Source organism: Monodelphis domestica, chromosome 8 (assembly GCF_027887165.1).
Source record: "Monodelphis domestica isolate mMonDom1 chromosome 8, mMonDom1.pri, whole genome shotgun sequence".
In the NCBI taxonomy this organism is placed as follows: domain Eukaryota; kingdom Metazoa; phylum Chordata; class Mammalia; order Didelphimorphia; family Didelphidae; genus Monodelphis; species Monodelphis domestica.
Genome location: NC_077234.1, coordinates 230,710,323 through 230,737,082, shown reverse-complemented (window position 1 = coordinate 230,737,082; position 26,760 = coordinate 230,710,323). Strand labels below are relative to the sequence as shown.

At 35.9% G+C, this 26,760-nt stretch overlaps 1 protein-coding gene and 1 pseudogene across 1 annotated transcript in view; one reads left to right on the top strand and one right to left on the bottom strand.

Annotated features, from left to right (window-relative positions):
* Window positions 1–26,760, top strand: part of ARHGAP6 (Rho GTPase activating protein 6) — a 675,128-nt gene that overhangs the window by 99,445 nt on the left and 548,923 nt on the right. The gene's annotated exons all lie outside the window — the stretch shown is intronic.
* On the bottom strand, window positions 25,716–26,607 carry LOC103092948 (syntenin-1-like; annotated as a pseudogene).

The following is a 26,760-nucleotide window of genomic DNA, read 5'->3' as shown; positions in this document are numbered from 1 at the left end:
CTGTGCATATATTAAAGTAATATTCTGAAAAATGAACATAAGATCAAGTTATGATCTTCCCACTCATATAAGTTCTATAGGCCCGTTGATATTGATGTTTATAAAATACTGAAAAGAAGGTGCATTTCTTTTTGTCCCTTTTTATTTTTCTCCACATATTTATTAACTCTAATTTCCCCAAGATTTAATTCACATCTCTTACTTTTTTCTTATTTATTTTTTGGTTTGACTTATCTAGATCTGATAGAGGAAAGTTGAGGTGTCCCACTAGTATAGTTTTACTATCTATTTCCTCCTTCAACTACAATACTTTCTCCTTAAGAAATTTGGATGCTATGCCATTTGATGTATACATGTTGATTACTGATATTTCCTCATTGTCTATACTTTCTTTTATCAGGATGTAATTACCTTCCTTATCCCTTCTAATTTAAAAAAGTATTTTTACTTTGACTTTGTCAGATATCATGATTGCAACTCCTGCCTTCTTTTACTCAATTGAGGTTCAATATATTTTTCTCCAGCCTTTTATCCTTATCCTGTGTGTACCTGCCTCATGTATATTTCCTGTAGACAACATATGGTAGGGTTTTGGTTTCTAATGCACTCTGCTATTTGCTTTTGTTTTATGGATGAGTTCATTCCATTCACATTAAGAGTTATGATTGCCACTTGTGAAGCCTCCCCCCCCCCCATTTTGATATTCTCTCCTAGTCCTGCCCTTTCTTCTTTTGATATATCCTTTTAAACCAGTGGTTTGCTTTTAATCAGCCCCCCTAATCCTCATCCTTATTATACTTCCCTTTCTATCCCCCTCCCTTTTGTTCCCTTCTTATATTTTTAGGGTCTTTTAAGTTCCCTCCTCCCTCTCTTTCCCTCCCTTTTTGTACTCCCCACTCCATTCCTCCTTAGTTTTTCCCTTCTCTCTTTCCCTATGGAGTAAGATAGAATTTGATATCCCAATGGATCTAGATGCTTTTCTCTCTCAGAATTGATTCCACTGAGAGTAAGGTTTAAGTATTACCTATAAGCACTCTCTTCTTCTCCTTCTTATAATAGAATTCTTCCCCTCTTTCCCTCCCCTTCCCATATGCCTCTTTATGTGATATAGATTATCTTATTTATCTTATTCCTTAAAGTTTCTCTCAGGGCCATCTTCTATTTCCCCTACCCTTTTTTTTTTTGTATATCATCTTAGACCACTTATTACCCCAATCTCTACCGATGAATAATTCTTCTAATTACTCTAATAGTGAATATAATTTTTGAGAGTTACAAATAACATTTTCCATATATTAATATAAACAATTTGATCATATTGAAACCCTTAAAGAAGAAAACTTAAATAATTTTTTTCTTTTCCCCTCCCTTTCTTATTTACCTTTTCATGTTTCTCTTGATCTTTGTGTTTAGATATCAAACTTTCCACTTAGTTCTGGTCTTTTCTTTACAAATACTTGGAAATCTTCTATTTTGTTGAATGCCCATATTTTTCCCTGGAAGTATATAGTCAGTTTTGATGGGTAGGTGATCCTCAGTTGGAGATCCAATTTTCTTGCCTTTCTGAATATCATATTCCAAGCTTTGTGGTCCTTTAGTATGGAAGTTGACAGATGTTGTGTAATCCTGATTGGTGCTCCTTGGTATCTGAATTGTCTCTTTTTGGCTTCTTGTAAAACTTTCTCCTTAGCTTGGAAACTCTCGAATTTGGCAATTACATTCCTGGGGGTTGTCTTTTGAGGATTTAGTGTAGAGAAAATGTGCCAGACTGAAGAATTTATGAAATTGATTACCTCGACGGGGGAGGGTCCCCCGGAGTGGGAATCCTGAGGAGAGAAGACTCTGGTTGGGAAAGCAGTGAGGGTCTGTACGTCTTGAAACATTGAAGAGAGAAGGTGGATAAAGACTTTCTTCTGAGAGTTACTCATTTTTCCTGCTGGTGACTGGAAATCTTTCCCCTCAACATTTCCCAATTGAAGGGACTTTCTGAAGAGAAATTTGAGCAGACTTTACCTCAGCTCCTATCGCCCAGGGGTGAGTCAACCTCTCAGGGGGTTCAGGCTGCCAAGGCCTGAGTTCCCCCCAAACTTGAGGAGGAAGGAAAAGAGTCTAGACAGGGACCCCATTTTCCCATTCTTCCCTGCCATTTTGTATTATCTGATTGAGTTAACATTAAAAGTTATATGTTCCTCAAGCTGAGTGTGAGTGAACAGATCAAGGGGAGACCTTTTGGTCTCAAGTAGTGGACAGGGGACAAGAGGGACAAGAGCGAATTGGGGAGAGCATCTTTAGCTAAGGAGGGAAGGCAGAAGGGGGAAAATCTTCAAAGCCCCACTTCTCTCTCTGAGCCAACCCATTACATCTGCTGTCTCCCCTGAACCCCACTTTGTGGAAGGGGGGGTTCTCCTCTCTTTCCCTTTCACTCCATACTAAAAGGGGTCCAAGCCTCCCCTTGGAGTACATCCCTCCCTGCAAGGTACATTCCTTTCTTTTTTATTTATTTTTATTTGTTTTTTTTTGGGGGGGGGGAGAAAAGTCAGAAGTCTGAGTGAGGAGAGCAAGCTCTCTGTGTATGGAGCTAAGGAGAGTGGTTTTTGCCTGAAGCCACCTCTTGAGTCTCCCCAGCTTCTACTGTGTGCCACCCTTATCTTTGTTATCTCTGCACCCAAGGTCTGCACTCTTCAGCCTGCTGGGGTCACAAGTCTAGTGTAAACCTCAAAATTTCTCAGACTTATAAATGTTAGGGGTTTCCCCCATTGGGGAATCTTCTACTTAAAAAAAATTCCCTAGCAGATGATGAGAACTCTACTTGAGTGGGGGGGCTCCTAGCTATTGGAGTGTCCCTACTCCACCCTACTTAAGACTGCTTTAGGACAGAAAACTGCTGGATAAACAATGAAAGTACTTTGATCCATGCTTATGGAAGGGACAGGAGTTCTTTGAGCCAGGCCTATTTTTAGAATTGATACAATGGGATGCTAAGTGCCTGTAAAGGTGGGGCAACTTGTAAACTACTTAGACCTAAAAGGTGAAAACTTACTCAGAGGTTTTCTCTTAATGAAACTGGTCAACACAGCAGCATTTTTTTTCTCTCTTACTAAAGAGATTAATCTACTCAGCTGTGAATTCAAAATGGGCTGTCTTTTGAAAACATCTACAGTGATTGGTAGATGTAGGGACTTAGGGGAGGTGACATGGGAGAAAAACCACTATATAAGAAAAAGCAGAATCTCTTGAGGGAGATATATCCTTTTGGAGAAATCCTTTTGGAGGATCTCTGATGAGGATCGCTTGGGAGCTCTCTCTGGTGAAGTCAGCTGAGATGGAGCTGGCCTGGTGTCACTAAAATCCTTGTTTAGTCAGACTTTGTGGTAAGTGTTAAAAAACTGATTGATTTCTCTTTTAAGACTCAGGTCTAGGCCATATTGGCTTGAGGCCCTTCATACTTATTCCTTTCTTACTCTCTCTCTCTCTTTCTTTGATTACTCATTGTATTGTTAATTAAAATCTCTATAAAACCCAATTGACTTGGGTATTTGAATAATTGGGAATATTTCCCTGGCAACCACCTTATATTTGATTTTAAAACCCAAGACACTGTAGTGAAACATATTTCTGCAGTCAAATTTACTCACCCTCTCTTATATCTATCACAATTTATATCTTCCACTATTTTAATCACTACAGTTTAAGACCTCAACCATTTTAAATCTCACACTAGCTATTCTCAGAGTTAGGTCCTTGGTGGTCTTAGTCAGCTGTCAAAGACCTAGAGGTGCCCCTTGCTTGCTTGCTGATTCTAACACACTGGCTCTGACACGATTCTGGCTTCATAGGTGGGGTGGGGGAGGATTGATCAGCTCACGTTTTGGTGGAAGCTATTTTACCCCCGTATAGTGTAGAAATGCCCAAATCCCACATATCTTCAATGCTGCCCCCTACTGTGGAGTCCTTTCATTCATATGAATTTGGTATTTTTGGCCTTTTGAGGTAGTCTATGTTGGTAGGTGATGAGGAGAGGAAGAGTCCTCCTTCTACATTGAAGCCATGTTAACCTGGAAGTGATGTTTATAAAATACTGAGGGGGCCTCAGATCAGAGGGTTATCCTCCCTGATTTTCCACACACATTTTCAGGAAATATATGACCAAGAAAATAAGCAAATTCATGTAGTACCTCAGTTTTTCACTGTTGAATGTGTTACATTGTGTAAAAACAAAACAAAGCACTTTTCTTGTGAATCTTTTTCCTTTTATTTTTCCAAAAACTTTTTTCTTAGTCTGTTAAGTCAATAGAATTTGTTTATTATATGTGCAGAAACTTAAAAGTACAGCAATTCAATTCCATAGAAGTAAAATGTAAATTAAGCTTCCATTTATGGTTGTATTATCCTCATCAAAGGCAAATAACACTTTTTTTGGTATAGTCAAAGGTTAGTTTCCCTTTCTTTCCTACATGAAGAGAAAGAAACAACATTCTATTAATAAATTACAGGCAAATCTAGTATTAGAAGATTAAGAAACCATGAATGCTTTGATATATCATGCTAGAAGAGTTTGTAGCCCTTTAATAAAAGGAAAATCAACATTTTGAAACATTGCATGCACTCCTTTGCATTCATAAGGAAGAAAAGCAATTGACTTGGAGAATACATTCCAGACCATAATTCTAGGCTTTGTACGTTTTGTGTGAAGAAAAACAAAGATTGTTTTTCAAAGTAGAGTTCTACAAATTCAAAAACTTTATAAAAACAGAAATGGAATGTTCATAAGTTTATAGCCACTTAATCTGCATTGCTTTCTGTTTTCCCAGGATAGCAATTTCATTCTCAGTGGATTAAATTGCATGAGAATCAATTCACAAACTTCACAACTTGTACTGATGATATGAGAGACATTGGTCTAAGTAGATTGTAGGACTATCAGTAAAACTTGTGATTTAATTCTCAGAGCAGGAGTTAGGCATTATTGTAGGCATTTGCCATTCTCTAGCAGTCATTTGTCAGTAGCTAAGGCATCAACCCCTTCAGTGCCTTAATGAGTATCTATAGTGGGAAGAGATGTGTTTTTCCGTGTTATCTCAAATTCATAGTGATTTAGTACATTTCTTAACCCTTTGCAATGGCAATATCCATGTAAGGCCATAAGAGCACTGAGTATACCAGGAAGAGAATTCTGGGGCCAACTAGTTCAACTCTTTTATAGAAAAGGAAATAGAGGCCCAAAGAATCATCTGTTCTCCAGCTGTGCTTATCTACCTCCTTAAAGAAGTACTGGTTTATAGGTAGTTTTGAAAGGAGGTAGCATGATACAATAAAAATAGCACTTACTCTGAAGCTTGGGGACCTGGAATCAAATGTTTCTTCTGTCATAATTCTTACTACTTGAGTGATCTTGGTCAAGTCATTTAACCTTTCTCTTCCTCACTTTCCCCATTTGTAAGATGGAGACATTACACCAGCTGGCCTCAAAGGTCCTTTACTAGAATTTTGATCTTTTATGTACATTTGGTATTTATACTGTAAACCGGGGTAAATCCCAGAAGGAAGGTGACACAACAGGGAATAAGAGAGGGAGAACTAGGAGCAGGAAAAGCTTTCTGTAGAAGGTCTGATTTGACATGAATCCCAAAGTGGGCCAGGGAAGACAGAAGGTGAAGAGGCAGAACATTCTAGGCGAAGAGAGACAGACGGTAAAAAATCATGGAGTCCTGAGATGGAGAGTCAAGTAAGCCAGAGTTGCCTTATTGAAGGGAAAGCTGAGAGGAATCAATGTGAGAAGTCTCCAAAAATAGGAAGTGATTAAGTTATAAAAGGCTTAAGAGGCTCTTAAATGATGCTTTACAATCAGAAAAGCATTTTCCTATCTCAGAATTATACAACATTAGAGTTGGGAAGAACCTTAAGCCCATTTTACATCCCTAGATATTAAATGAAATACTCAAGGTTACAATGCTAAGAAGTAGAAAGGGTAGAACTGAAAATCATGCCTTTTCTACAAGTCTTCTCACCAGCTCTTCCCTTTGGATTCAATTCCATCAACATAATTCTTTGCCCAGAATGGTGCATCTTCACCAAGAAATTCATGGCAGAGACAGCGTTAGGACTCACAGCTCACCTTCTCCCTTTTATTAAATGCCAAAAACTCCTCTCAATGCCTTCCTTTAAAGAATTTTGTGGAGCCAATCAAACTCTTTGTTTCTTATCATCTGCCCTACTTGAATCCACTCTACCATAATCATGTTTCTATGCATGTTTTCCTCCTTCTGCCATTTGAGTCTCCTTTTCTGGGTGACCTTCCTCTCTTAAGTTGTAAGCTCCTTGAGTTCAAGGATTATCTTTAAAAAAAAAAACAACAACCTCACATCCTTAACAATTACATACAATGTTTATTGTGGAGGCACCTAGGTGATTCAGTGGATTGAAAGCAGGCCTAGAGACTAGAGGTCCTGGGTTCAAATTTCACTTCAGACACTTCCTAGCTTCATGAACAAATCACTTGACCCTAACTAATAGCCTAGCTCTTACCACTCTTCTGCCTTGGAATCAATACAGTGTATTGATTTTAAGATTGAAGCTAAGGGTTTTAAAGAGTAAAACATTTAAAAATGTTTATTGTATCATATACCCAATATTGAGAACTCTCTCTCTCTTTTCTAGGGAATGGAAATCAGGAGTAATCTCAACCAATACAATTCAGATAGGCAGCTCTAAACTGAGTCAGTGAACATGATTACACTGGGAGGCTATCCTAAGTAGTGCCTTCTTTCTTCCTTCTCCCATTGCACTTTCTTTGCTTTTACTTTGCATTTATTTGGGGTCTAATGTCCTATCTATATGTTTCACTCCCAATAGAGTGAAGACTCCTTGAGGGTAGTGATGGTTTCCTCTTTTTTTCGTTCTGTTTTCCCCAATACCTAGAGAAGTTCCTGGCACGTAGTAGGCACTACACAATGCTTGTTAGATTCATTCCTCTGAACACAGCTCTCATTGCATATTTCCCTAGTCTCATGTACGCTATGGGATTGGTTCTAGAATGGCATGAACCATGCATGACCCCAAATTGAAGCAGACCCAAGTGAACACGCCCTCTCACCACAGTACTGACAAAGGAGGAATACCAGAACCAGACACACTTGACTGTTGTAACCAAACTTCTTCCCAGCCTCAACTTGCCTCTCCCACGCACTCTTTTCACTTTCTCTTCTTTGGCTTTCTACATTACAACATGCATTGACATTCCCAAAACATTTTCCAATTCAATTGTTTTCATCTAACCTTTGCCCAGCACCTATATGTGCAAGGCTGAGGCTAATCATTACACCACATAGTCAATCAATAACAATTCATATTTTTACAGGCATAACTTGGGTATTGTTGATCCAAACAACATCATTTCATCAGAACATTATTAGCATATTACCCCACCTCATTGTGTTAAATTCTTATTGTAATGTCATCCTTCAACCAATCTTCCAAGATCAATTCAACTCTTCCTACTAAGGCTGATCCACCCTAACTAGCTCCTACTTCCTTTTCTTTCTTTAAAACAAACAAACAAAAAACACCAAATACCTTACCTTCAGTCTTAGGATCAATACTGTGTATGGGTACCAAGCCTTCTAGGCAATGGGGGTTAAGTGACTTGTCCAGGGACACAATTCTAGGAAATACCTGAGGCCAGATTTAAACCCAGGACCTCCTGTTCCTAGGCTTGGGTCTCAACCCATAGGGCCCCCTAAGTGTCCTGCCTCTCCTTCCTTTTCAATCTACTGTTTCTCATCTCAGGTTGCCCAGCCTTTCCTGTCCTCAGGCTCAGTGATGCTGAATCCTATGTCCAGTGCTTGTAATAGTAAAGCTGTGTCTCATTGAGCAGAATAGGGAGGGGGGCTTTAGGAGCATATTGCCAACCCACTCCACAAATAATAGCATTTCAAGGGCTCATTAGAAGGGGCATCATAAGACATAAGTTGAACCCACATTTTTTACAAAGGAGGAGAATGACCCAGGGATGGTAAGTTACTCACTACGAAACCTCTGGAAAGACAAAGGACCACCATGCCTTATTGTCTGCCCTGTTACTACACTCTATGGTCCTCTGACTCTTACCATATATCCTACAGAACCCAGGATCCTTTTGTCTGACCTACATTCTAAGTATTTTTGCCATCAGCAATGGTGCTGAAAAATACTAGGCGTCTCCATCTGTCCTGCAGAAGAACTCTCATGTAGGTATTGTTTCCTTTCATTACAGCTTGAACTAGTTGAAAACAGCGATGGTTTTACTTTTCTTTTTGGATCTCTAGTGCTTGGCTCAAAATGAACTCTTACTAAATGCTTTTTAATTGATGGATTCATCCATTTAGTTAGTCATTCACGTGACCTGCTCAAAGTCAAATACGTAATAAACCTCAGAATTAGAATATGAACCCAGGTTCTCTGACTCATGGGCCATCAATTGAGTGAAATAAATTGTGCATGCCTCCCAATATTTACTAATTTTCACCTTTATCTCAGGACTCTGCGTATCTTCTTTCTTGATGACCCTTTATTTTAGTCTAGACTGATTTTAATCAAAGTCGTCCTCAGAGTTTACTATCTTTGAGATGATGCTCTATATGTATCTCTCATTATTTTATACCCAGATATCAATTTAGCAAAAGTCTTTCTTGGATATTGTTTGATGCCTTGTGTTCTACCTCAGTGCTATTCAACAATTCAGTTCAGCTCAAAATTAAATGCATTAAATATTGAATCTGTACAATATGTTATACCAAGTCAGGGATTCAGAGGCAAAAATGAAAAAAACCCTTGAAGAATTTATATTTTTCTAGAAGGATACAAGAACATGAATACAAATTACAAGATGGAGAGAACATTAATAACTGGTCTACATAATGGTCAAATTCTCAATTCTGACTTGATGCTAATTGATTTCTAATTGTCATCCTAACTGCTTAATGTACCAGTCAAATTTTTATTTCTGTCACTTCTTCCAAATCACTTGTGATCCTTCCTCCTATCATGAAAAATAGTTATATTTTCCTCCTGGGATGATTTATATGGGACCTTCTCTTGGAGAGAAAGGAAAGAAATTTATTAAGTGCCTTCTATAAGCTAGCATTCAAATGTATTTGTAGCAATGAACTTTTATTATTTATCTTTTCTTGCAGTTAAATTTATTTATATTTTACTTTTTTCTAATTACATGTAAAATATTTTTTAAAGTTTTGAGTTCCAAATTTATCTTTTAAAAATCAATTTCCTTTATTTTCCAAAAGATTATTATTTTTATTTATAAAGAATATTGCTTCATTATTGCAGAGTGGCCTGTAGGCCTTCCTAATGCTACTGTTCTTGGGTATCAATTACCAGACCAAGATGCCATTAAATAATAAATACAAGATATAAAAAAAGATAGCTGTGTCCGGATCTTTGGTTTGCATATTGAGTAGTTATTATATTGGCAGCTCAAGAGACAATGTGGGTTTCTCATGTGATCAAGGCTTACAGATGGAACATCTTATCTTTCTGGATGCCATTTTTCTTTGGTTTACTGTAGAACTTTAGGAATTTCTTTCTTCAAAGTTGTCCATGCATATCATTGTATTCAGATAATTTTTATAGAAAAATATCTACCTATTTAAAGTAGATAGCACCCAATATGGTATGTCTCAGCATGTTTCCTGTTGAAATATAGCCCTAAAATTCAGGTTTAATTATATTCCAATACTCATGAAATGCTCAGAGACAACATACACAAAGATAATAAATCACGGATCAAGATCTCATTATCTATATTCTCTTTCTTTGGGCTTTGAACATGTAAAGGCATGTAGAATAATGGTTCCATTGTTTGGGATTATTCATACACTTGTTTGGTTATATTTTGACATTCACTTCTTACATGGGAACAGTGTGTTTGGAACATAGACACAAGCATTTAGAAAAAAAATAAGTGGTTGTTTATCATACACTTTTGCCAAATTAGAAGCTTGGCAGCAATAACCCAGTGCAGGAGATAAATTACAATAATTAAACAAGCATATTTATTTATTACATGCAATCCAACAAGCATCTATTAAACACCTACCGTGTTCCAGGTACTGTGCTAGTCACTAGGAATACCAAGACAAAATAAAACAGTTTCTATTCTCAACTCAATGAATTTACATTCTGGAAAGGGAGGTGAAAAGAGGACAGATGTATTCATAGAAGGCAAAATAAAATATATACTGTGTAATGTCTAGGGAGAATAGGAAGAGCAGGTTGCAAACCAATAGCACAAGGGTTCCAAAGGGCAAAATAGTATGTTAAGTGAGGATGGGATAGGAGATCAATCCCAATGGGAAAGGGACATTGGAGGGAATGGGACTAAAGTGGATAGATATTAGAATGCTAGGAGTGGTGATAAGAGAAAAGAGTTTTGGTCTAGACAATCAATCTACAACTAAGAAGTACATGAATAATGAGTGGAGCCATATAGTAGTAGATTGTTTCAAAAGGGTAATATTGATTTGATTATCCTTGGGAAGGAAGTGGAACCCCAATGCTGAGTAGATTATCTTCCCCCATGGTGACACACGGAGCACAAGAGATTCTTTGTTCATGAACTGCTGGCCAATGTGAAGAGGGAGGCATAGCATATCAAAGACTCAAATAATTAACAATTTTTCTTTGTAGATAAATTGTTAGTGATGCCATATAATGTTTAGTGAATTTGGTACAAATTTATTTTACCCAGGCTAGGATGGTTTCCTCTTCAGAAAGCTTTACTCGGGATTTCATTGTCTTAGAGGACTAGGAATTAAAAAAAAAATCCTAGCCTATGGTTAATTAGTATTCCTATGATCTGGCACAATTTTCATTTCATTGCTTTTAGATCTAATATTTCTACCTTAGTGTACCTAGCTAGAGTAGACTGTCCCACCCAACTCACCAATGGGTTTGATACCTGTCAGTTACTCTGAACTTGGTTTACCCTATCTGCCTTTATGACTTGAAGGAAGTACCTTAGGGAATGTTGGGGGCCTTGCCTCTAGGTGATGGAATGTCATAGGAACAGGATTTATTTTAAGAAGGTAGGCTAGTTTCTCTTTCCTTTCCTTTCCTTTCCTTTCCTTTCCTTTCCTTTCCTTTCCTTTCCTTTCCTTTCCTTTCCTTTCCTTTCCTTTCCTTTCCTTTCCTTTCCTTTCCTTTCCTTTCCTTTCCTTTCCTTTCCTTTCCTTTCTTAACCCTAACTTTCGATCTTAAAAATCAAAACTATGTATTAATTCTAAGGCAAAAAAGCAGAAAGGGTTAAGCAATGGAGGTTAGGTGACTTGCCCAGGGTCACACAGCTTAGAAGTGTCAGAGGCCATCTCTAGGCCCAGATTTCTAGCCACTGAGCTGCCTAGCTATCCCTGGATGGTTTTTCTCTAAGAAAACCAAAGAACATCCTTAGGATTTAGTAGGTTTGGTATAGGAGGGGTATAAAAAGACCAGTCAATGAGGAATTGTTCCTAAAATTTGCCAAAATTTCCACTGCCCTACCCTGGGAATTATCTCTGGGACTTCATTATTGCTCATGAATTTAATCTCATAAATGTAATTCTGATGAATATAAAGGTGGAGGAGAATAGTATGTATTGTATATCCCTTAAAATATGGGTTATTGTGTGTAATTTTAATTTTATTGAATTTTATGATCCATGGATGATATCTTTGCATCTCTTTCCAGTGTCAGTTACTGGACTAGTCTAAGCTAGGTCTAGACCATGACAATGAGTTTTTATTATTCAACTACAGTTTATTTTTAATAATCCATTTTTTCCTGAAAAAATGACATAATTAAGCAGCAATGCTAAATATTTTGAAGTTTGCAAGATCTTATCTCTGATATTTGCTGCACATGATTAGGGTTTGTGAGTCTTAGGTGACAATTTATTAAAAGTATATCCTTTCTATCTTTGGATTATTATTTTATAAGTATATTTAAGAGCTAATTTTGTAATTGAAAAATTTTATTTAATTAATTAATTTAGAATATTTTCCATGGTTACATGATTCATGTTCTTTCCCTCCCTTCCTACCTCCCCCTCCATAGCTGACATACAATTCCACTGGATTTTACATGTGTCATTGATCAAGACCTATTTTCATATTATTGCACTAGGGTGATCGTTACAGTCTACATCCCCAGTCATATTCCCCATCAACCCAAGCAGTTGTTTTTCTTTTGTGTTTCTATTCCCACAGTTCTTCCTCTGAGTGTGTATAGCATTCTTTCTCCTAAGTCCCTCAGAATTGTCCTGTATCATTGCATTAAGGCTACTAGATAAATCTATTACATTTGATTGTACCACAGTGTTTCAGTCTCTGTGTATAATGTTCTCCTGGTTCTGCTCCTTTCACTCTGCATCAATTCCTTGAGGTTATTCCAGTTACCATGGAATTCCTCCAGTTCATTATTCCTTTGAGCACAATAGTATTCCATCACCAACATATACCACAATTTGTTCAGCCATTCCCCAATTGAAGGACATCCCCTTATTTTCCAATTTTTTGCCACCACAAAGAGTACGGTTAGAAATATTTTTGTACACGTCTTTTTCCCTATGATCTCTTTGGGGTATAAACCCAACAGTTGTATGGCTGGATCAAAGGGCAGACAGTTAAAGAGTTAAATTTCACAAATGAATCTGATAAAAATCAGATAAGTATAATATGCCCTCTGAGTCTTATGATAGAACTTTTCTACTAATATACCACAGGATATGGTGTAAATACCCCCATTCTGATCTCCCAGCATCAGTTCCAGCCTTTTTCTAGCCAATCAGAAGAGCAATATCTCTCTTCCACAAAGGAGGGTCCCAGGAAAGCAGTTGATGAGTCAACTATCTTAGTGGATAGCTTTTAATATTTTCTATCCTCAGCTTCTTTTTTCTGCATCCATCTCTCTCTCTTCCTTCTTCCTTCCTATACTTCTGTAGTCTTGGCCCCTCTCCTGCTGATTTCTTCATAATCTGTGATGCCTCAAATCAGAGCCATCTGATGGTCAATGACTCATATTTGCCTAATGAAATAGAATTCAAGAAAATCATGTTTCTGTCAAGTATGAGCTAGCATTCTTTGTTTAATCTTCTCATAGTCTCCAAACAGTTATTTAATTCATAATTTTGTTAGTTTAAACTTTAAAATTCTAAAAATAGTTACATACAAGTGACATGAGGATGCCAACATCCTGTAGCCATCATTACACCAGTCATTACTTTGTAATCAAACAATTCCCACCCAGTGCATTCATCTCATATCAGTTAATTATTGGTCCTCCCAACAAACAGATTTTCTCTCCACGTTTTTTTTTTCCTGAGAGATTATGTAGTTTTCATTTTTTTCCTTTCATATGTATTTTTTTTATCCTCTTAACAATCATACTGTTCACATACAAAACAGATAGTATCTTCAAGAAGTCACTTCTAAGAGAGAACAAACATAGAAGGAGGTTGGAAAGCATTTATAATAATCTCATCATAAACCTTTTTTCATATAAATAGAAAATTCAGCTGTATAGGAATAAATATTCATCTGATACTCCTTACAATACATATATTTTGTACAGAGGAGAAGAAATGGTAGCAAAGATGATTAACATTTCAGTGCTAAAATAGTATGCACTCAGTTTGTAGATAATTGAGAGGCATTAAGCTCAGGAAAAAACTATTTGATTCTAATTTACAAAGCAAGGAAATAGCTCTTTCTCCTTTTATTCTACCCTCCACTCCTATGGATAAATGAAGGGAAATATGTGTATGCGCATGGAGGAAAGCAAAAAAGGAGGAAATTGCTTATTTCATAGATCAATAATAAAAAAAACCCGCTGGGTTGAAGGTCCCCCAAGATATTTAATTCACACACAATTTGAAGTCCCTGCCATCTCTAAGATTTCATGCTTCTGATATACCATCTAGACTCAAAGTTGGCTTCTCAGTGTCCACTGAGATTTTGTGGAAAAAAAGCAACTATATTCAGTGATCACAATCACCTGAACAGGGGAAGCAGTTGTGGAAAACCACCTTTTTTTTTATTAGAACTTCTTAACAATTATTTATTTAAAAAATACTTCCTGCCTGTAAGGGAGAAAAAGGGGTTAATTACATAAAAAGGTTGGAGTAGATTATATTTTTTAAAATAGGATTGCCAGGAATTTATATTAATTCCAAAGAAATTTATTTACAATTTATTTACAAAATATAGAAAGAGTGAAGTAAGAAAATCAGAGAAAGGTTAGGTTAAGATATCTAGCCCAAGCACTAAGTAATTTACTCCTGGTCCCTGGTGCAACCCAGGCAGGAAGAGTTAGCCGAGGACCTGGGGAAGTCTCTACTGAGGCTAGTTTCTTCAGAAAATTCAATATGAAAGGAGTCAGCCTTTTACTCACCACATCTTGGTCCAGTCAGCAGATTCTCCACCAGCCTCCACTTCAAAGAAAGAATGAACTGTGTGTCACAGGAAGTTATCAATTCCTTTTAAAGACATTTTCTTTTGTGTCACTTCCTGTGTTTTCCCCTAATTTTATGTCTCCCAATCACAGTTGAAGCCCTCCTTTAGGACTGCTGCAGGGCAGTCAGTCAATTCTGATTCTTCACCCACTATTGCACACCTGGGTCACAGATGTCCCTCACTCAAGTGTGAATGGGGTGTTTATACCTTAGGTGATTAAATCTAAAAATAGTCAGTGGTTGCGATTTCATCTTCACAATCAGGGGAGAGTTAAATTTAATCTTCACACTGCCTTAGAATCAGTACTTAACTATTGGTTCCAAGAAAGAAGAGCAGTGAGGATTAGACAATAGAGGTTAAGTGACTTGTCAAGGGTCATACAGCTAGGAAGTATCTGAGGCTTTGAATTAGATTTGAACTCAGGATCTTCCTTCTCCAGGCCTACCTCTCCATCCCCTGAGCTACCTAGTTGGCCCTTTCTTAACAATTGTGAAGAAAATTTACAAACAGAATTTTATGAAAGATGAGATTAGAAAGAGATTGTTTAGAGAAACAACTTGAGAGAAGCTGAAAAATAAATTTTGTCATAGCTAGAGAAAAGTTGAAAAAGACAGAGTGAAAGAGATCAGAGAGACCATTTTTGAAGGAGATGTTTAACCTTTATCTTGTAAAGAGGATGATGAAAATTCTTGTGAAGCAACTTTGTTGTTATAAGTGAATTGAATGGTGTGGGTTTGTTTTTTCAGAAGTGAAGAAAAACCATCTGCCATTACTGTAAAGATTCGAAGTGACAATTTCCATTTTGCAGAGGATACGATTCTAGCTGAGAGGTTAAGTGGTGACTTTGCTTTTGTTCAGAGATCTAGTAAATATCAGAGGTAGCATTTGAACATAGTTTTCTCCTAAGTTCATATCTAGTGTTCTTACTACCTCACTGAACTATCTTTCATGATGAGGATCTTATTGTATTTATATAGCTCTAATTGTTAGGACTTTTCCCCCTCCTTGTCTGAAGCCAAAATCTTCCTCTCTACAACTTCTATTGCTATACAGGATCAAATGAGCAAACCTAATCCCCTCGTTCTCATGACATATCTTAATACATTTGAATAAAATCATTAGGTTCCTCCAATAATTTCTCTTGTTCTGGTTAAAAAAATCAGTCATTCAGCAAGAATTTATTGCATCTCATATTCTTACTATAAAACTATTCTATATAACAATTAAAAAGAAAGAGGAGAGAGGCAAAGCTGTTCAGCTGAACAAACCAAGATATTAATCAAAACTGTCAATTTGTGCAATGTTCCATATCCATAGTAATCCAAAAATACAAAGAAGAGAGGGAGGTAAATTCTCAATCAGTTCATCATTATGCATTTAGGTACCTACTATGTACCAAACACTATGAGAAGTGCTACAGATACAAGTAAAAAAGAATACATTTCTCTTTGTAAGGAGCATACATTATGAGAGAGACATTTATATATATGTGTGTGTGTGTGTGTGTGTGTGTGTGTGTATATGCAAACATAACAATACATATAAAGTGAATAAAATACAACTTTTGCAAAGTACTTATGCAAGTTAGTTTGGGAAGGAAGGCATTCGTAGTTTAGAGGATGAGATGTGTCTTAAAGGGAAGAGAGATTTTATAAGGAGAGAAAAAGAAAGGCATGCTTTCCTGTCATTTGGTGATTGCTGTTGCAAATGCATGGAAAGAGGAGGTAGAATGACATTTATGAAAAGTAGAGGGAAGGTCAGTTTGGATGAATTGAGGAAGAGGAGAAATCAGTACTGTGTACTAGGGCTAACTCCTACCTTAAAATTTTGTAGCGCCCCTTAATGAGAGTGGACTCCATAGTTTTTGTAGAATCTTAGACTCATTGAATTTGAAGTGTAGAACACCTTAGAGTTTCTGTAGTCTAGTGGCTTCAATTTACAAATAAACATGGTGAGACCTAAAAAAGGTCTTGCTCAAGACCATGCAAGCAAGTTTCAGAATTGACTATAGAAGTTCCTCCTCAATCCCCTAGTCCAAAACTCTTCCCATCACCCCATTTGTCCTCCCTTCTAACTCTCTTATTTTACCAATGAGGAAAGCATTCCATGGTTTGGAGATGCGACAGAGGCTGGCACTAAAGAAAAGTGCCAAGCTGAAGAGTGTGTGGAACTGATCGCCTTGTCAGGGGAAGGGCCCCAGGAGTTTGGAATCTGGAGGAGAGTAGAAGATTCTGGCTGGAAGAGCAGTTGAGCTCTCAGTTGGGAGAAGCTGAAGAGAGAAGGTTGAAAAAGGCTTTCTTCTGAGAGTTACCCACTTTTTTCTGCTTAAGACTGGAAATCCTTCCCCCCAACATTTCCCAATTGAAAGGACTCACTGAGGAGGAACCTGAGAAAAGGCATTTTAAATCTCTGTCCTACTTTCTCTCAGCTTGTTGCCCTGGGTCTGACCTGTGGCAAGGGGCCAAACCCAGCCTGACTTTCTCTCAGGGGGCTCAGGCTGCCAAGGCCTGAGTTCCCTCCAAACTTGAGGAGGAAGGGAAAAGGGTTTTAGATAGAGACAGGGACCCCCTTTCCCCCACTACCCTCTCCCATTCTTTCCCTGCCAGTTATTCCTTTGTATTACCCTGATTGAGTTGACATTAAAGAAGTTATCTTTTCCCCAAGTTTTGAATCAAGTGTGAGTTAACAGATCAAGGGAAGACCCTTTGGTCTCAAGTAGTGGAGGGGGGGGACAAGAGGGACAAGAACAAATCTGGGAGAGCAGCCACCCAGCTGTCCCCTTCCTATAGTTTTTGAAAGTATAAGAAAAGAAAGAATAAGAAGCATAAAATACTATGATTGATTACAAAGTCTGAAATATCATAGATAATGGAAAACAATAGGACTGGATAGAAGTCAGGAATGCAAGGCTAGCAAAAACTTCTCCTTCCATTTTAATGCTATGGAAGGTTGATTAGTAGCATCCACCTGCATCCTGTAAGACTTGTTAAGAGAGATAACAGTTCACCCTTCATTGTACATGTGTGTAGAGACAATATATTCCTTGGAATTAAGGCAATTTATGGGAAAATTTAGTTCAAAGAGTAAAGCCAAACTTCTGAACTTAACTCAGAGTCAAAGAAACAAGTCCCAGCCAATTTTATAATACATTGTGGTTAATACAGAATAGAATCAGAATCAATATGATTTTTTCAATTCAATTAGAATGGGTAGAATGGATTAATATAGCAGTTCAATTCAAAGAACTCCTGGATTAATCCATTGGCTAGACCATTGTGGGTCTTGGTGGTGAGAGAAAGCTCCATTGAGGTGATATATTTGAATAGACCTTTAAAAGATGGGTAGGATTTCTGGGGGTAAAAAGAGATGACTTGGTAGAAGAAGTGGTAGAAAGAGTGGGAGAGCACAGAGGCAGATGGAGAAGCAGGAGGAATATTTAAGATATGAATAAACTAGTCAGCTAAATAAGAGAATTCTTATCATAGAACTATGTGAACAAATTCTAGAAAGTCAGGTTAATATTATATTGTGAGGTTCTCTGAAGGTTGGGCTAAGATGTTTGAATTCTATTATTTAGAAAATGGGAATCTAACAAGGGCACGTGAGCAGCTGAATTATATAACAATAATATCTTAGAATGGTGAATCTAGCAAGTAATTAAACCTTTTGGGAGAAATCACACTTTTTGAAGTTAGAAAAAAATGATAAAATAGATTCATCTCATGTTGGTTTGTTTGTTTTAATGCAAAATACACCAGAATACTTACAGTTCAACCTTTTATACCTTTTATATTTAATTCAATGAAAATTAATGTTTTCAATCATGACACAAAAGCATGACCTAATTAATTACTTTGTTTTATATTATTATTTTTTAAAATCCTTACCTTCCTTCTTAGAATCAATATTGTATAAAGATTTCAAGACAGAAGAGCAGTAAGGGCTAGGCAATGGGTGTTAAGTGTCTTGCCCTGGGTCACACAGCTAGGAAGTATCTGAGGTCACATTTGAACCCAGGGCCTCCTATCTCTAGGCCTTGATCTCAATCCACTGAGCCACCCAGCTGCCCACCTTGATACATTATTTTAAAAAAATATTTAAAAAAATCTAGAAAGAGTTGCAACAATAACTGAAACAAAATAGGCTTTCAGTTTAATTGGTAGTAAGCCAGAAAACCCATTCCTTGAGTATTATGATTACTTAGAGTTTTACTGTGAAAGAATATGGTATTTGGCATTTCATAATGTTTTACTATTTACAAAGTCATTTATGAATATTCTTGTTTGATCTTTACCACATCCCTGTGAGATAGACTACAGGTACTATCATTACTTATCTTTATTATTATTAATTTCCACATTACAGAAGAGGAAATAGAAACTTAAAGCCTTTATATTCCTGATCAACTACCAGTTTTCCCCAGTAATTTCCATTTTCATCTCTTCCCTTTTTTACTGATCTAATAGAATTGGAGTGAAACATGAGTAATTTTAATTTGTATTTTTATTAATGTTTGGGAACATTTCAGTGCACTTTCCATTGTACTAGACTATCTGTTTTCTTGATATTTATTTTAAGACAATTAAATTGTGTATTTGAAGAGCCAGTGTGGAGCAGGCAAGTTCTGACACCACTATTCAGAAAGGGAGAGGCAAATAAAAACCATGAAGCACCCCCTCCCTGAATTCTTCTACTCAGCAGGAGTGAGATGCTACAATATCTATCATTACAAGCTAATAATTAAATGTCTGAATTGCTAGTTCATAAAGACTCACCTCAAAAATGAAGAATATTTCATGGCTGAATAACTTTGTGCTCATGCTTTAAAATATGCATGACATAAAGAAGATAAAAGATGATGATGCATGAATATAACCATCCACTATAGGAAAGAGCATTGAACTTGTCAGAAGATAGAGGTGTGAATTCTAACCCTCTTCTCCCCAATCACTTCACCTCCTAACTTCATTTTCCTCCTCTGTTAAATGAGTAGTTTAAATTAGCTGATTTTTAAGGCCCTTTCTATCTTACAAGTTCTATGATTCTAATGATTCTATGCTCATACTACACGCAATTTCCTCAGTTTTTCATTCCTTATATTTGACACTTCTCTTACACCTCTTCTAGAAAGCAACAATAATAATAACTAACATTTATATAGTGCTTACTGTGTGCCTCTCAGTGTTGAGCACTTTACAATTATTATCTCATTTGATCATCACAACTCTTCTGGGAAGGAATCCCCATTAATATCCCCATTTTACAATTGAAGAAACTGAGGCAAACAGACTTTCTAAGGATCACACCACTAGTTAGTGACAAAAGGTCATTTCAGCACTCCTAATCATATAATTTAAGGATTGTTGCTACTGTGACAATTAACTATCACTAGAAGATTTAGGAAAACAAAGGCACACCAAGGTAGTAGTGGTTTTCTCGAGAAATAATTCAATGAAAGAATTTAGAAATTTTTCAACCTTACTCTCTTTGTGGCTTTGTTCTTGTTTTAAACTACTTTGGATGTTCCCCATTGATGCAAGTTATTTTTATCAAATGGTCATTGACATGAAAAAATTTAAAAATGAAGTTTTAAACATTAAAAGTATAATTTTTTAAATTTTTAATAAAAATGAATTTTTAAAAATTAAAATAAAATTCCTATAAAACCTGTTAGCCTTTATATTTAGAACAGTTTACTCATTACACTTAAAATCAAACCTAAGGGAAGATAGGCCTGTGGTTACTATCATCTTTGATCTTCTCAGGAAGTACTTCCAAGGACCAAAGAAAATCTCTTTTTCAGGCTTATACCTATACCTCCAGAGCAATAATCCCTTGCCTTTTCTCTCTTTTTTACTTTTCAATGTTGTTTCTATTTTAATGTATAGAAACATAATGTTTACTTTAGCTTTCCTTATGAAGGTATTAGTGCTGTAGGGGGAGAAAGAGAGAAAGAGGGAGAGGGAGAGGAAGAGAGAGAACTCGATTCAAATATTGGGTTCTTTTATAATTCTAGATATTTTGTGCATAAGAACTTTTTTGCAGTCATTTTATCATATAATCTTTTTATTATATTCTGATGAATATAATGTAAGATAGTACTAATGATTTTCATTGTGTATTATATATATTAATTTCTCTTGAGGAGTTTTGATTTAAAAAACAGTCTGTATTTTCCAAAAGTTCTGCCTTTGGAATCAGAGACCTTTTTATAAGTTCATGCCTCTTAAAACCAATATTAACTGTAGTCAGGCACTTAATTTTTATAGTATTCATTTTTCTTTATCTATAAAATGGAAAGATTGACCTAGATGAGTCCTAATGTTTCTTATAGTTCTAAATCGATGAAATCTTGTGTTTTAATTGAGAATAAACTTCCTGTTTTGATCCATTCATTCATGCATGCATTAAATAGCTGTTTAGTGGACATCAGGCTATGGCATGTGAAACATAACAGCTTAAGCTACAGTCTCTGATCTTCAAAATCCATCTCTCTCTCCCGCTCATCTCTTCCACTTCCCCCCTTTCCTGTCTCTCTTTATATATATATATATATATATATATATATATATATATATATATATATATATATATCCAGCAGGTGGTGCTATTGAAGGGTTAAAATGGGAATAAAAGAAAAAATAGAGCTGTAATTATACTTTTTAATGGTTTTTCTGTAAAACTCATGCCAATTTGAAAAATTTCATAGTGTAAAATATTAAATGAAAATGAGCAAAAAAGAGAGAATCTTAAATTTTGACATGGTCAACTTGAGTTGCTCACAGTTATATTTTCTACATTCCACAGGACTTTATCTTTTCTCATGCTACCCTCTTTCTCCTAGGCACACAGGCCCCAAACCTTGAAGTCATAGCAAAATTCATCTGATAGGTAACTCAATCTAATTTACTTCCATCTATACCCAAAAAAGAATTGTTTTTTCTAACATCAATAAATGTAGAATTATTAAGTACCTACTTAATCCCTACTACCAGGGATTGTGGTAAGCAACAGATTGTGTAAGCAAATGTTAAGTGCTGCTGCTAAGAAATAACCTTGATAAATAATCATCAAACCCTAGCTGTATGTCTGTTAATAACTCTATAACTCACTCATAGATGAGCTATGAGGTTATTATCTTTTAAAGTTGTTCATTCTACTTTTGAAAGGGTTTTCTTTATTAAATATTCAACAGGATCTTTGATTTCATCAACTAAGAAATTCTTTTCAACATTGCATATCACAACTCATGCATATCTTTCTACCATATGTGATGCTTGTCTATGTTCTCCCAAAGTTTAACCAAGGGGGGGAAGAGGGTCAACCTATCATCACTTTCCCTTGCCATATGACTAGTATATTTTCTCTTTTTGCAATCTAATTCCTTGATGACATCTTTTACTCTAGAGATTTGTATTGGCTATTCATCAAGCTTTCTCATGCCTACCACATGCCTTACCTTTTTTTGATTCCTATCTTTAGTTCTTCAGAGGTAATGATATCCCATTTCTTGCTGTCATATATCAATATCAGCAAAATGTTGGTTGTCAAAAGATGTGCTATTACTTTCATGAAAATCTTATGGTCAGTTAAAAATGAACTTTTTTCTTGTTTATTTTTGTCATTTTTCAACTTTGTCCATTTGTCTGTCCCAAATATGCACAATGATGGAAATTCTCTTTAGGTTAGCTCCCTATATGTATATTGAAATTTGTACAATAGACATCCTTCAAACACTTGGTCTTTTCAGTGTAAAGGGACAGGTAAATTTCTTTTGAATTCAATAGCTCTCTTCCAAGAGGTAGTGTCTTAGGGGCTTGATGCAATCCACACTCTGCCATCTGTAATCAGGAATATCTAGAAGACCTCATTATCCACAGGAAACCAACCATTATTTAAATCAAAATTTGTCAGTCTGCAACCTACCCATTGATCCCAATACTATCCCCAGAAGATAAAAAAAAAATTTTACTTGACCTATCACATAGCAGTCCTTCATATACTTAACAGCAGCTGTCATGTCCACCCTACGTTTTCTCTTCTCTAGTCTAAATATCCTTATGTTCATAAACCAGTCTTCATATCACATGGTTTTAATATTCCACATCATCCTGATTTTCCTTGTATAAACCAAACTTGTCAACATCCTTCATTAAATGTGACATGTACTTCAGATAATAAAATATTTCAGATGTAATTTTCTTTCATTCTGAAAAGTTATTATTAATGCAGCCTAATATAACATTAGATTTTTTGGCTGCCACACCATATTAACTGACTCATGAAGAGCTTTTAGTCTACTAAAGGTCCTAGGTTATTTTTTTATGAATTATTATACTTTATCCTTTTTCCAGTACACATACAAATGAATTTCTAAACCTAAGCACAAGGTTCTTACTTCTTCCTACTGGATTTAATTTTAATAAGTTTGATTCATTGTTCTTTTCAATTGACAGGGTTTTTTAATCCTGATTCTGTTTGCCATCATATTAGCAATATCTCCAAAATTATTGTAATCTGCAATTTTAGTAAGGGTTTAAATTGCTTTCAAGGGACTTATGACAAAGATGCTATCTACCTTCAGAGTCAGAATGCAGATGAAAGCATGTGATTTTTCAATTGTTTATTTCGGTTTATGATTTTGGGGCTTGGTTTTATAACATTGCTCACAAAAATGAAAAATATGATAATATGTTTGCACGATAATGCATATATAATCCAAATCTAATAATCTGCCAGTAGCAGGAGGGAAAACAGAAGGGAGGGAGGGAGATAAGTTTGATAATATAACTTAGGAAAACTTGTGTAGAATCTTGTTATTACATGTAATTGATAAATAATTAAAAATAAATAAAAATAAAATGCTTTCCAAGGATGGTTCTTGGTAGGAAGGGGTATGGAATTGTGGGTTTGTATGTGGATGAGGTGTGTGATATATCAAAACTATTTTTTTATTTTTTTTATTTTTGTTAAGAATGCTATCTATGCTTTCATCTAAGTAATTGAACGAAAATATCAAACAGCACATTTGCCTAGTTGAAAAGGGTAACTCCTCTATGTAGTTTTTCTCATGAGACCTTCTTTTGGACTGACAAAGTCATCAACCACTAGTCTTTGTTCTGGTCATTCGCACAAATCTAAATCCACCTATTCTATTATCCAATCTCTCATTCATTCCATAACCCTCCATCTATTTCCAAGGGTATTATAAGAGACTTGTCAAATGCCTGTTGAAATACAGGTAATCCTGCCAAAAACAGAAATGAAATTAGTCTGACATAAACTTTTCCTGTTGAACTAATTCTAGCTTTTAGTGATAATGGGTTTCTAGCCAAGGGTTCAAAAGACATCCCATAATAATGTTATAGAATTTTACCAGAAAGTGAAGTGAATCTGTGAGTACTGTTTCTCTTCACTAGGTGCTAGACTCTTCTCTGCCAGGTCCTTTATTCCACTGGTGAGTAATTCCCAGAATCTCTGTTTAAGGGCAGGACTCCAGACCAACCATCCTTTATTCTCTAGACTTATCCTATATTCCCCATATCGGGTACTTTATTACTCCTCTTCTTCATCTTTTCAGATCTCCTTTCATATGTCATTTCCTTTAAAATAAAAGTTTTTGATGTTAGGTACTATCTTCATGCTTACATTTGTATCTCTTAGGGCTGAGCAGAGTGAATGGCACAAAGTGCTTAATAAAACTATATTAAAAAGTTAGAAGACATTTAAGAATCTACCTTTTCTTTCGGGAATCATAGGATTACAGGATTATTATGAAAACATTTGCCTGTTTTAAGATTTTGACATTTCATCCATTCCCTAGAATTTCTAAGTGACCACTAATGGTTGGCAATCATATAGGAATGTCTTTCAATATCTGTAGACACAATACTTCTGAGACTAGGTGCCCTTTTGCCATACATCCCCTTACCAATTATCCTTAATTCTGTCCTCTTCCTTACCCCAAAGTGAATCAGTCAGTAAATCTTCTTGCTCACAGTACCTTTCAGATAGGACTCTTTTTTTCCCCATTACCAGTACCATCTAATCAATTTAGCATCCCTTATGACCTTATATCTGCAGTATTTATTCTGATGGAATTCCCTGTCACTTTTTACCTGATCTATTTGTGCTATATCCATTTATCAGAGTGATTTTCTTATAGTATTTTTTTATATTCTATGATTTTTGCCTATCAAATAATAATAATATCAAAATAAAATTTTGAGTATTATATGAGTGCTGTGAAAGTTATGAGTGGGGATAAAGTAGAGGTTGTTCAGAAGAAGACAACCAATGCAGGCAGCTAGGTAGTTCAGTTGATTGGGAGCCAGGGCTAGAAATGGGAGGTCCTAGTTTCAAATCTGGGCTCAGACACTTCCTAGCTGTGTGACCCTGGGCAAGTCACTCAACCCCCATTGTCTAGCCCTTACTGTTCTGCCTTGGAACCAATATATAGTACTGATTCTAAGATGGAAGATGAGGGTTTTTTGTTTGTTTTTTAAAAGAAGGCAACCAAGATGATGAAGGCTCTTGAGTTAATGATGTATAAATATTGCTTAATAGACTTAGTCAAGAGAGAAAAGAAAATTTCTTTTTTTAAGAGTTAATTTATTTAATTTTTATTTCATAACTTTCCTTTAACATGGTTAAGGTGACAATTGAGGCATTAGTTATACATTTTTAAGATAAGATCACAATTTTGTGCAATTCTACATTTTGCCATTTGTAATGCTCATATGGAATGAAACCAAGTTTGCATTTTTGTAAACAAAATTAGAACTGGCAGAAAAGTTATTCTAGAGGTACAATAGCAAAGCATTAAAAATATTACACAAGAAGAAAAGAGAAACACTATTACTTTCTAGAATGTCTAGAATTATAGGTACCTTATTATAACACTTTAAAAAAATCTGTATTAATTATCTTCACTGTAATGGCTTATAAGAAAGAGTGGTTTAACTATTAGAAACTCAATGCCATGAAAGTCAAAACTCTTGAAAGGTTCACATCTGTAAAACCAGCATAAGTCTACAAAGACAATTTACAGTCTGAACACAAAAGGGTATCAAACAGTAATATTCCCAGTCATGATACAATAGAAAAGGCTCTCATGCAGCATATGCTTCTTGGCTCTCAGTAAGGTTTATGTGTCTAATACAAAAGATGCCGAGTAAAACTGCCCAAGTTTAATAGAATTCCCAGTATGTGAAAGAGAATATACAACTGCTTAAATTTCAAACTTCTGGGATAGTGTGACCCCTTGGATTTTTCACAATGTTTGATGCCATCCTTTTGATTATGTGTCCAAAGATAAAAGCAACCATGATTGTAATGGTAATTACAGTCCTAGATGTCAACAGTATGTCTGCAATTTGATAGTTCTTCATGCCAATTATGTTCTGACCATTGATTTCACAAATGTGCTCAATGAGAAGACCATTTCTTGCTGCAGAACTGTCTTTTAAATAGAGATTATCTTTCCATTTTAAAAAATGAATCCAATATGTCCTGTGCTATCCTTATGCATCATAGTAGTTCATTCAAATGGTCTATCTCAAATAGTCAGTTATCTTCTCTCCAAAAACCTGTTTGAGAACATTATGAGCTTTATCAGAGTTCCATCCTGCACAATTTTCACCATTAATTTGTAGAACTTGGTCCCCAAACCTCAGTCCAAACAAAGATGCTAGAGAATTGGCCTGGACTAGCTGAACAAAAATACCATTATCTATTGACTTAAGTTGAAGGCCAATTTTTCCATCTTGATCTTTACATAAAAGAATTTCATGGATTCCTTGATTTCTGCTCTCAAAATGCCAACATCATTACCAATCATAGGAGCTACCATATAACTCATTGGCAGAAGACTTGGCCACCAACTGCTCCTTACATGTTCCAGGAACCATGGCCATGTCTGTATGTATATCTTCTTCATTTAAACTCAGGCCCATTTACTGAAAGAGTTCAGAATATAGTTTAGGATAGAGACTTCCATCATAAGATAATGGAAGCAGAGGCATCTCACAAAACTGCTGAATTGGCAAAGTTTGAAGAAAAGGCTGCCTGAGCCTGAATTACTTTATCTACTTTCAGGTCTCCAACTGATAGATTCAAAGACATTTTTGCAGGATTTTACTGAGACTCACCAGTGATTTCCTCCATCGGGCCTCGACAGCTTCCTCCCAGCAATGGTTCTCTGATCTGAGAAAAGAAGATTTCTGAAGACATATTAGCTATGTTAAAATATTTTCACACAGTGGCAGCTGGGTTGCTCAGTGG